This window comes from Gastrolobium bilobum, unplaced genomic scaffold (genome assembly GCF_033153095.1).
Source record: "Gastrolobium bilobum isolate Gb01-03AN ecotype WA unplaced genomic scaffold, APGP_CSIRO_Gbil_v1 utg17055, whole genome shotgun sequence".
Classification (NCBI taxonomy): Eukaryota; Viridiplantae; Streptophyta; class Magnoliopsida; order Fabales; family Fabaceae; genus Gastrolobium; species Gastrolobium bilobum.
In genome coordinates, this window is record NW_026899394.1 from 358,696 (window position 1) to 370,588 (window position 11,893).

An 11,893-nucleotide genomic window follows, 5' to 3' on the forward strand; every position below is an offset into this window, starting at 1 on the left:
TTTGAATGGGTGCTAATTAATTAAACTACAAGCTAATAGATATATTTATGTGCATAATTAATAGTTACACGTAAGTAAACAGTAAATCAAACAAGTTATGTTAATGTTTTTAATATACAAATTAAAGTGACCTTTTAATGATGTAAAAATTCAATACAATTTGTACCCCTCACTTTTTAATTAATAAATTCATAAATAAACTTTTCAATTTGATTTTATTTATATTTTGATACTTTTCTCCGTTTCTCTTTAGTTTTAAAGAAAGCTATTTGTATATAGAATTAATAGTTATTAATCGCTTCTCAGAAGAATTTATGTAAGTCGCTTTTTTATATGAAAAATCTATGTAATTTTTACTTCTTATTTTCTATCTTATAATTTTGTTATCAATTTTCCATTTTTTTAATTTTTAATTTTTATAATTTCTTCTTGAGCTTTAAACGAAGTTATGCGTATAAAAAAACTAAAGTTTTATAATGTAATTAATATTTTAAACATTATTAATTTATTTTAATAGTTAATAATTAATAATATTATCAGTTACATATCAAGACAAATTTACAGGGGATACAATTGTTTTTAAGATAAAAAAATGATGAATTAATCTACATTTATGTGATGTGACAGAATCAGAGCATTAATTTTAAACATTAATCCACATTTATTTGATGGGACAGAAATTGCTTTATATATGCATATCTATAAAGGAACTTGTGTATGATTTTATTTATGGTCGCTCATCTATTCATTATGATGTGTATTAGTGAAGTCCAGAGTCTTTATATGGTAGGGACGGTAGCTGGAATTGGATGTCTTTATAATTTATATGGTATTTAGTACTTGTGCTGTGCCCACACGCAATGGTAGCTGTAGGATCCACCCGCGCAACAATTAATTGTTTGCTTAGTTTTTTATTCTCACTCGTGCATTGAATTCATGACCATTGATTATTAAACCCCTTTCTTTTGAGCGTATCCCTAAGCACGATTCATCTTCAATTACGTCTTCTTTTTTTATTTTTTATTTTGGTAAACATCAATTACGTCCTTTATTTCCATTAAAGTTTTGTTTATAATATTATGAAAATAGATATTACCAAAAAAATGTTTTTTCTGAGATTTAGATTGATGGATCCATCGACTATACACGATTGTTATAGTTTTCATTTAAATAAAAAACTGTTAGAAAAGGTGGCTCCTCCTCGCTACCATTTAACACTTGTTATATAATACATTAATAATATATCTATCACTTAATTTTATTTTTTTTGAATATTCTATCACTTAATTTTTAATTATTGAAAACACATGAAAAATAGATAATTTTACTTATTATTTGATTTTTTTTTTCTAAGAGATGTAATCAGATATCTGAGGTGAAACACTGAAACTATCTTTGATTAATTAATATGGTTTTGGTATACATATATATATATATATATATATATATATATATATATATATATATAATTTGTTTTTCTTATATCTTTGAATTAATCGATCAAAAAAGGATTCCACAAAGTCGTGTTCTCTAGTGTATGGCTATATCTATATCATCCTTGTTGTTCCCAAAAGAAATAAAAGCAAAAGTATATACTTACAATGGTAGCTTCTATCTGTAACAAGCGACAAAGAGATATATAAATATATAGAAGTTTTAATGCCTGGGAAATCTTTAGGAATTGGGTCTCATATTTTGAACTCATATTGGCCAACGTTGGATATGATCTAAACTTTTAAGTTGGCGTTAAATAAAAGAGTGCGTGATAGTGACTATAAAAGAGTGCATTATAGCCAACTACGCACATTCTCGAGCTGCATCATATCGAGTGTATTTGGATTCTCTTTTGATTAGCTTCCATTCTTTTTAGTAAAAAATGTTTGTTATTTTAAATGACATAATTTATGTCATTTCACTCTTATTAAGATGTGAGACTTACATCTTTATTTTTTTTTTGTCCACTCTCTTTCTTCAATGATTTATCTCTTTCTCTCACTTAAAATAACATAATTTTACATCATTAAAAATGACACACAGTTTCCCTTCTTTTTATAAGCAAAAGTTATATGCTAAACAAGTTTTTATAAAAACTTATAATAAAAGAGCTATTTTAATTATAATGAAGAAAAAAAAAATCAAAAGTCAAAAATTTTTAGAAAGATTTTTTTTTAAATTTTTTTTTGATCTTTTAAATAACTTTTAATATAAAAAATTTATATAATCATCAAACAGTTTTTAATTTCTTTTTTTAAGCTTTAGTTTAAAAAAAAAATCCAAACAAACTCTCACATAAAGCACAAGTCACTATTTAGAGTTTTTATACATAAAAAGCGTGAACTTAATTAGTGTAACAAACTAAAACGGTAACTTTATTGATATGGAATAAGACAGCATAATCCTAACTCATTAGACTAAGAATACAACCCGTACACGGTTCATCCAATTTGATTTTTAAAATACTAGTTCATAGTTATTTATAAATTTTTTAAAATTTGTTCATATTAAAAAGTTTTTAATTTTTCAGAAAAATAACTATAAATCCTTATTAAATAATAAATAGTGTTTGCTTGTTACCTATAATTATAATAAAAAATATTTTGTTCAGAAAACTGAGATAAATAACTTAACGAGATCTCCAGCGAGATTTTAGAACGAATAAATCATGTGCGGTTTGATTGAGATGTACGAAACGCGAAGTTTGACGTAGCTGTAGACGAGCAGTGAGAAAAGCTAAGTTGGAGTAATTTGTTTGGGATAACCAAATTATAAAAAATAAAATGACTTAACATATTGTTGTAGCCTACTATATTGCAAAAATTTGCCTTAGAACTTAACATAACTACAAAATCTCATTAATTCTGAATATTTGTCCGTACAGAAAATATATCTGTATAAACTTGTGATCTTGTTTCAGTAAAATATATAATTATATTTTCGGTTATTTTTCTTAACAAGTATTTATTTTATTTTTTTGAGTTTTCTCAAAGTATTTCTCAATCAACAGAGTCGAAGGCTAATCTTTTTTAAATGTATATATTATTGAAGTGAGTTTTACTTTTACTAACACAGTCTTTTTTATAAACATAATTAAGGATCGAGTTCTATTAACATACTTAAGAAACTCAGACAGCTATCAACTGTGCTGGACTTTTGTGATTAACAAGTTAATGTGATGAGTAGGAGATTTATTACTAAACAAGTCCAACAAATCTGATTTCCTTTTTCTTTTAAGTTTTGACATTTATACCGAAAATGATCGTTCATTAATCCAATCCCAATTTGCCTTAGTAGGGTTTCTTACAACATCCGATTTAATAACTTAACATAACTACAACATCTGATTATTTCAGAATTTTTTTCTTACAACAAAAATAATTTTGATTTCAATTATTATTAGAGTAAATATTCTTTTAAGTAAAGCTCTTTTTGGGTCCATAAGAAAAAAATATGTTCCTCACTTTAGTTCTTTACAAAAATAAAATAAAATTAGTCTTCTGCACCCTATAATAAAATTCAAAGTAAATTCATTTTAGACTTTTTGAGACACTAATATGAATCTTTTTTCAATTTGTGAGGAATCACGATCTCAACTAAATGAATCCAGTTTGAATTTCTTAGGGACTCTGGAACTAATTTTTTTTGTAAAGTACTAAAGTAGGGACTATATTTTTTGTTATGGACCCAATTTTATCCGTGAGAAAAAAAATTGAGTTAAGATCCTTATGAAATTTCAGTACTTTGAAATTGTGATCCCTATGAGATTAGATAAAATAATTTTTAGTTCCTTAAAATGAATTAATAGAGGTATTTTTTTTTAAAGGATTAAAATGGGTTTAGTATTTTTTTTGTTGAGAATAAAAAAAAGTATTTAGTCTTATTAATATTATATGCCTAATAAGTCAACATCACTCTTGATTTCAGCAAATTAATATGGTCCCTTCCCTGTTCCGTCTTTCTCATCAGTTGTAATCGTCTCAGATAGCCCTTTCCCTAGTATCTACCCATGGGAGTAATTAATTTTTGCATTTAATCATTCCTGAACAAAAGCACATTAGAGTCTCATCTTCAGCTTCTATAAATAACTCTATCACTGTAAAACACAAACATTACAACAACATCACATTCTCTCTCTCTCAAAACTTGCTTAGAGCAATGGCAAAAGCTCCAGCATTATTCATGCTCTTAGTGAGCATTTTCGCTGTGTTTGCACAAGCGTTTGAACACCCTTATTACCACCACCCTGAGCCTTCCTCTCCTACTCCAACCCACCCACCCGCTCACCCCCCACATTACCACCGCCGTGAGCATGAGCATCACCACCACCACTACCCTCCGATCCCTGCCCCTCTTAAGCCCCCAGTTCACCCTCCGACCCACCCACCGGCTCACCCCCCACATCAGTAATCAGCCATTTTTGGGACAATCTTCTGGCCCGGCCCAAACTCTATCTTGCTTTTCTTGGTATTGAACATGAAATTTGTTTGCTGAAAAGCCTCCAAAATGTTACCCAATCGATCGGACCTAATCATCGAACAAAAGCTTTCTTTCTCCTTATTCCCCTAAACATCCAACCTTACAAAAGTTTGTTGAGGACCCAAGTCCAAGCTGAGCATCACCTTCAAAGCCTCATTCACACACTTGAACTCCATCACAATGATGTGAGTCACTACACATTCATTAATATAATTGTCTTCTTGTCTTATTCGCTTGACTCAACTATATATAATCACCGATGTGAGTCATTCTTCATACACCAGAACTCCATATCACAATGATTCACTCATTCTTCACACACTAGAACTCCATCACAATGATTCTTATTTTTCTTTTATTTCTGGGTTTGTCTAGTGGCATGGCACTAGAGCTCATCCAACCCTACTCTCCAAAATCACTTCTATTCAAGGCTAATCTTACTCTTGCCGCAGACAATTCATATTCTTTGCAACCAGACATGCTAACTCCACGCATTCATCGACTACATACAGTGTTATTGTATGTAGTCGGTGAATGCGTGGAGTTAGTATGTCTGGCTTGTCGGCAGCAAAAGTAAAATTAGCCTTGAATAGAAGTGATTTTGGAGAGTAGGGTGAGATGAGCTCTAGTGTCATGCTACTAGACAAACCCAAAAATGAAAGAAAAACAAGAATCATTGTGATGGAGTTCTAGTGTGTGAAGAATGAGTGAATCATTGTGATATGGAGTTCTGGTGTGTGAAAAAATGACTCACATCAGTGGTTATATATAGTTGAGTCAAACGAATAAGACAAGAAGACAATCATATTAATGAATGTGTAGTGGCTCTCTTGCAACTGAGAAGTTAGATGTTTGTGGGTCACATGGGGAACTTGGGGAAGGGATTGGTTTTCTCTGTTTGTGTATCTTCTAAAAGTGGATATCTGTATAAGGAAGTTCCATGTGGGTGGATCACATGCACCATATGATTCAATTTGATTCATATGATTTTTTTCACACCACTAATTACATCTAGTGCAATTTTTAACTATTTTTTTAAAAAGTAAAATTCTACTATTAGGCCAAGGATTCACTTAACTTGAGTATTTAATTATTATTTCTAGTAAAACATACAAGTAATTAAATATGCTAATATTTAAATATTTTATCGTATTTGAACTTCTTTTAAATGATCAGTGGTAATTAATTAAACTACAAGCTAATAGATATATTTATGTGCAAAATTTATAGTTACACGTAAGTAAACAGCAAAACAAACAAGTTATGTACAAAGTGACCTTTTACTGATGTAAATTTCAATACAATTTGTACTCCTTACTTTTTAATTAATAATTACATAAAATCGATTTGAATAAATAAACTTTTCAAATCGATTTTATGTATATATTGGTACTTTTCTACGTTTCTCTTTAGTTAGATATAAAATAGATTTTTATATCACGAAATTTACATTTATTAAAAGTTAGATATAGTGACAAAGGTTAGATTTATTAAAGTGGTATAACCTTGTTAAACATTTAATTTAGTGACAAATGTTAGATTGGTTTCCTTATTAAAACAAACATCAAAAGCATGTAAATAACTTTACTCAGATTTTAGGCCTTATTTAATAATATTTAGCCTATAATTTTAGTATGCTGTAAATAGAATGTGAATATATTTATTAAAAGTTAGACTTAAAAAAGGGTAGGTTTATTAAAGTGGTTAAAAGGGTATAACCTTTTTTTTTCTTTTGATATGTAGTTTTCTTCTCTAGGATCTTTTTCGTATTTATATGTAATTAATATGACTATTTTTTGCTAAATGAGCTGTGCTGCACCAGTTTTCCAATAGAAAAAAATTGAAAATACTAGACACTATAGTCGAAAATACTAGACATATAGTTTACCAAAAAAAGTAAAAGAAGAACAAGACATATATATAGCTGAAATCAGGGGCGCAGACAGGGGAGGTTAGGGTCGGCGGCCGCCTCCCTCCAAATATGCTTCTTCTGAGTATTTTGGTTTAAGATTCAAGTTGAAATGTATCTCCACTTCACCTAATGTGTGTGTTATATATGTATAACTTTTTCTGCATTTTCTTTTTTATTTTCATATGCTATGTTTTGGTTAATGAAAGCTTTGGCCTTTTTGTCACCTTTTTGCTCTCTTTTCATTTGTATAGTTGTGTTTCTCTTTGTGTAGTGATTTCATATACAGAAAATGAGTTTGCTCTAACTTAAAAGATTCACTTTTGAGGGCAATTTGGTTACAGTCTTTTATTTTTTTTTAAAAAAAATTGTAATTAAAAGCATTGTTTTAGTTAAGACAATCTTTTTTTATTTAATTATTGCTTTAAATTATTTTTTATGTTTGTTGGACCCGACCAACAGTACATTTTTTAGTCTTTGAAATGTTGTTAAATGTTAAGAAATTACCTAAATAAGTTCGAAAAAAAATTAATTTTTGTCCTCCCTCCCCTTCAATGACTCGGCCACTGGCTGAAATATCGAGTCATTCTAGGAGATAGGTTAGAGGTACATGTGGTACGAAATTTGAAGGCTGAATTTGATCTTAGTCACATGCATTGATCATTTGTAAAGGATTTTTCTTTTCCCCTTAGTTACCACTTAATTTTCTAGTCTCAAGGTTTTATATTTTAAATTACCGTGGTATAGTGTTTTGCTATTGCGTTTCGTATCCATTAATTAAAGAGACCCCCGATACCCTTCGTCTGTATAAATTGCGACTACCGCACGCGATACTTTATTGGCCAATACGCTTGAGTGGATACTCAGCTCATCTCCAATTGGTTTCAACTGTCTAGCCTTACCTTCATCTCAGTTACTCCTTAACAAAATAACAGGAAGGTCAAAACTATTGTAATTATATCGGAGTGAAATATGTGTTGAATGAAGAATGAAGATTATTCATATACACCGGTTTTTAACATAAAATTATTCATATAGATATTTTGGGCCCAGTTAAAGTTGCCAAGGAGTATTTTGGGCCCATTTAAAAGACATTTTCATATTTTATTGATGAATTTGACACTTTTGATATCAGTCATATAGATAAATATTTAGTTCAAGTTTAAATTAATTTATTTTACTTTAAAAAAACTCCATAGTCAAAATATTTTAAAGATAATATTTGATTAAAAGTGTGAAATATATATATCATAAGAAAGTTATTTGAATTTAAATAATTATATGATGAAATTTTGAACTTCATACAAATAATTTTAGTAAAAAATGTATTGTTTATAAAAAAGAAGAAGTAAGAAATGTAATTATATTTATTTTGACACGTGCATTAAATTCTTTTTTTTTTTTGTAATAACATTAAATTCTTTTAAGATACAAAGAGTATTCATTATCTTTTGAATAGTTTTACTTTTGAGGTTAATTAGTTTATTACCCGTGCCGTTGTTGCATGGGGAAAAAATCGACTTGTTTGTCTCGTAAAAGTTTCCATAAATTTAAAATAAATATTATGAATACTAATTTTTGTTAAAATATAAGAGCATGATGTAGGAATAAGCAAAAAAGATATATCTTTCTTCAATCTCTAATTAAATAACGATGTTGAGCTGCACTATAAAACATATTGATATATGCAGGTAACAAAAATGTATTATTAACACAACGATGATAAAATAAAAAAGATTAATTAATAAAGACTTAATTAAAATGCAAAATATCCAAGTGATTTGCAACTTAATATAATGTATTTGTAATAAGAAAAATACAAACGATGTGCTTGACATCAAGCTAATAAGAAAGATGCGTAATAGTTTACCAAAAAAAGAAGAAGAAAGATGCGTAACGTATACTTGCAAAAGTGATAAAACTCATTCCGCGATTCACTCTTGATGCTTCCTTCTGTTAGAAATGAATGATAAATATTCTATAAATAATAGTGTGGAAAAAGAAACATGACTTTGAGAGTAAAAAACAATAGCATTACAGCAATACATGCATTTCATGATTAAGGGTACTATTTGTAACACGACCATTGACATCAAGTATCCATATCATAAATCAAGCAAAATTAAAATTGAAAGTAGCAATCAACAAAGGCTTAATTAAAATATAGAATACAGAAGGGATTTGCAACCTAATATTATATGTCTGTAATAGAGTCCAAGCATAATAAACATAAACACGCAACACGTGATCATAAAATATCTAAATGTTGTGCTTGACATGAAGGTAAATTGAAAGATGTCGAACCTATACTTGCAAAAGTTATAAAACACATTCCGTGATGCACTCGTGATGCTTCCCCCTCTTTGAAATGAATCATAAATAATCTATAAATGAAACATATCAAAAAAGAAACATGAATTTGTGAGTACAAATCAAAATTGTTATAACAATACATCGATTTATTGTGCATGAAATAATCTAAATGTTTGTGCAAAAATAGTAGCTAACAACGCACTTATTGTGCATGAAATACTAATCCTGCTCGGTCATAACAAATTAGCAGTGATGAATTGATATTGATGCATGACAATAAAAAAAATAGCAGTTAAAAAATACCGAACGCCGAACCAAATGGCAACAAAGATAAGTAAAAGAGACTCGCTTAATAATTTTTTTTGTCTTTACCTGTACAAAACAACAATGTTATCTCTTTGAAGACAGAACCAAATATACTACAGTAGTCTTTGAAATACTTCCTTGTAAATTATATTAAGGGTACTATTTGTAACACAGCCATTTTCATCAAGTATCAATATCTTTAATCCATGCTTGCTCTTTACTCTAGACAGTGCCACATATAATTATCCATGAGTGAAGACAGGCTTAGGGAGATAAATTGCAACATGTGAAAGTGATTGTCCTTGACTCTTATTGATAGTCATGACAAACAACACAATCAGGGGGAATTGTCTTCTTTGGAAATTCACAGGAAATGCATGACTCGATGGGCTCATCGTCATTCTAAGGATTAACACAGTTTCTCCTATATTGGTTCCTGTAAGAACAATTGCCTCAACAACATGATTCCCCAATTTTGTAATAAGCAATCTCGTGCAATTGCATAAACCTCTCGACTGATCAATATTTCTTAATAGCATTACTGGAACTTTAACCTTCAAGGCTAATTTATGATCAAGAATCCCCGAACATGATAATGTATTTAAGATCTCAAGGGTGATTTCATCATCCTCAACGGAGGAAGTCACATCTTGCTTAAGAATTTTATCCGAACTCAAAAAAGTCCTTTCTTCACCAGGAATCATAGACATTAGGTGCTCGTTTAACATAGCAACATCGGACAATTGAGGAGTTAGAATAGCACGTTCTTTAAAGAAGGTCTGATCCAAAATATTATCCAAGAGATTTGGGTAAACAAAATTAACCATATCCGACAGCGGATCTTCCAATTCTCTAATCAACAATTCATCTGGAATTGTTATAATAGATTCTTCGTCAACATCATCTCCAAGATCACCATCCCCAACTTTAAGTAGCCACTCAGAAAATTCTTTTATTTCCTTCAAATTGTGAGTGCTACTTCCAGAATTAAAACGCATGTTCTTGGTCAAAGTTAATAAATTACAATGGGACCATAGATGAAAGGAATTTATGGTTGCATGAACTATCTCTTGTCTGCTGCCATGAGGAATTACAGATAATATTTGCCGAAAGTCACCTCCTAGAACAACAACTTTTCCACCAAATGGCATATGAACACAGCTTGTATCAGAAATTCTAAGAACATCTCTGACTGTTCTATCCAGAGCCTCAAAGAAAAATCTATGTACCATTGGTGCTTCATCCAAAATGATTAACTTTGATTTTGACAGCAATTCAGCTATAGCAGAATTCGACTTTATATTACACCTTGAATCTTCATTGATTTGAATAGGAATACGAAATCTAGAATGCGCTGTTCGTCCTCCAGGAAGTAGAAGGGAAGCAATTCTGCTAGAAGCAACATTAAGCACGATTCCAGCTTTTGATCTAACAGATGCTGAAAGAGTATTCCAAATAAATATTTTTCTTGTACCATCGAACCCGTATAGAAAAAATAACCCTCAATTACCTGCCGTAATCGCTGAAATGATTTTGTCATAAACAACTCTCTGCTCATCAGTGAGGGAATTAATTAGTCTTTTATGCTCTTCTTCCAAAGCAAGTCTGTCATACATTAATTCATCTAACACTAATTGATTTTGTATATCAAGCAAAGATTCACTGCTGATGCGTGGCATTGACAGGTAATCAGAGAGGCATTTCACATTGCTCTGCAGTACCTTATCAATTTCTTCAAGGGTTATGTTTTTTATAGACTCTTCTGTAAGAAGCGCATCTAAAAAACCATAAAATTCAAAGGGAAATTTTTTTAAAAATTAACAACACCCACAGTTTTAATGATCTCAGATGATTTTCACAAACACAAATCCTCAAATTACGTCAATACCATAATGTCTTTTACCATGTTGCAACTTCCCATACCTGAGGTGCATCGTTTCAATGACCCAGATATCCTCCCACCTTTCAATGACCCAGCCAACACACTGTCTTTTGAAATTCCAATTTTAAAAACTAATTTTAAATCGCAGTCAGATAAGAAAATATCTCAAAAATGGTATCTGTTGTTATGATATATTTAAAATATATAGTTACATTGAAAGTTAATGTTTGAGATACCTTTAAACTTTAAATATTAAAAAAATCGTTTTAAAAAAAGAAAAGAAAATATGGTCTCAAGATACAGTGAGCCAAATATAAATTTAAAATGAGTTAGTTTTAAGTGAGCTGTAACACCCCGTATATATCCGGTAATGTTATCATATCATCGTATTAAGCTGCGCTTAATTAAAATTGCGGAATATCTTTTTCTTTTCAATTATGACGTCATTAATCATTACCAACTTGATTACTTAATCATTTTCAAAACTTTGCCTGTATGTAAATTGCAAAAGACAGCTAACTGAAATACCTCATTTAATTAAGCAACAGATATAAGTCTCTAATCACAGAACTACACATGTAGACCGGACAAATCAACTCGACTCAGAAGTGCTAACAACCAAGTGGCATGGACAAACCTCATGCTCACCAAAATAAGGCAACAAAGCCCAACATAAGTCTCAACAACAACTCAATAATCATAAATAGCAGAAAACATAAACAGCATCCAAATCCAGTCATGACAGCATATAAGCAGTAATAATCATCAACTAAGTTTTGGCCTCCTGCCGCCAGAGGCATCAGCCCCCATATTACCTGAACCTGAAATAAGCATTCCCCAAACGTGGGGTGAGATCTATAAACCAAAAATCTCAGTAAGACAAGGGGTCCTCAAGGATCTTTCACCCCAAGCTCACTTACATGTGCAATATAAGTTCAAAAGCAATTTATCATCGTCAGTTCTAAAATAGTGCAATGCAACATATAATCATGTCATGTGTGTCAATACTA

The 11,893-nt window shown here is 30.3% G+C and overlaps 1 pseudogene; it reads right to left on the minus strand.

The window, feature by feature from the left end:
• Positions 1–9,114: 9,114 nt before the first annotated feature.
• On the minus strand, positions 9,115–10,935 carry LOC133290200 (uncharacterized; annotated as a pseudogene).
• Positions 10,936–11,893: the final 958 nt, after the last annotated feature.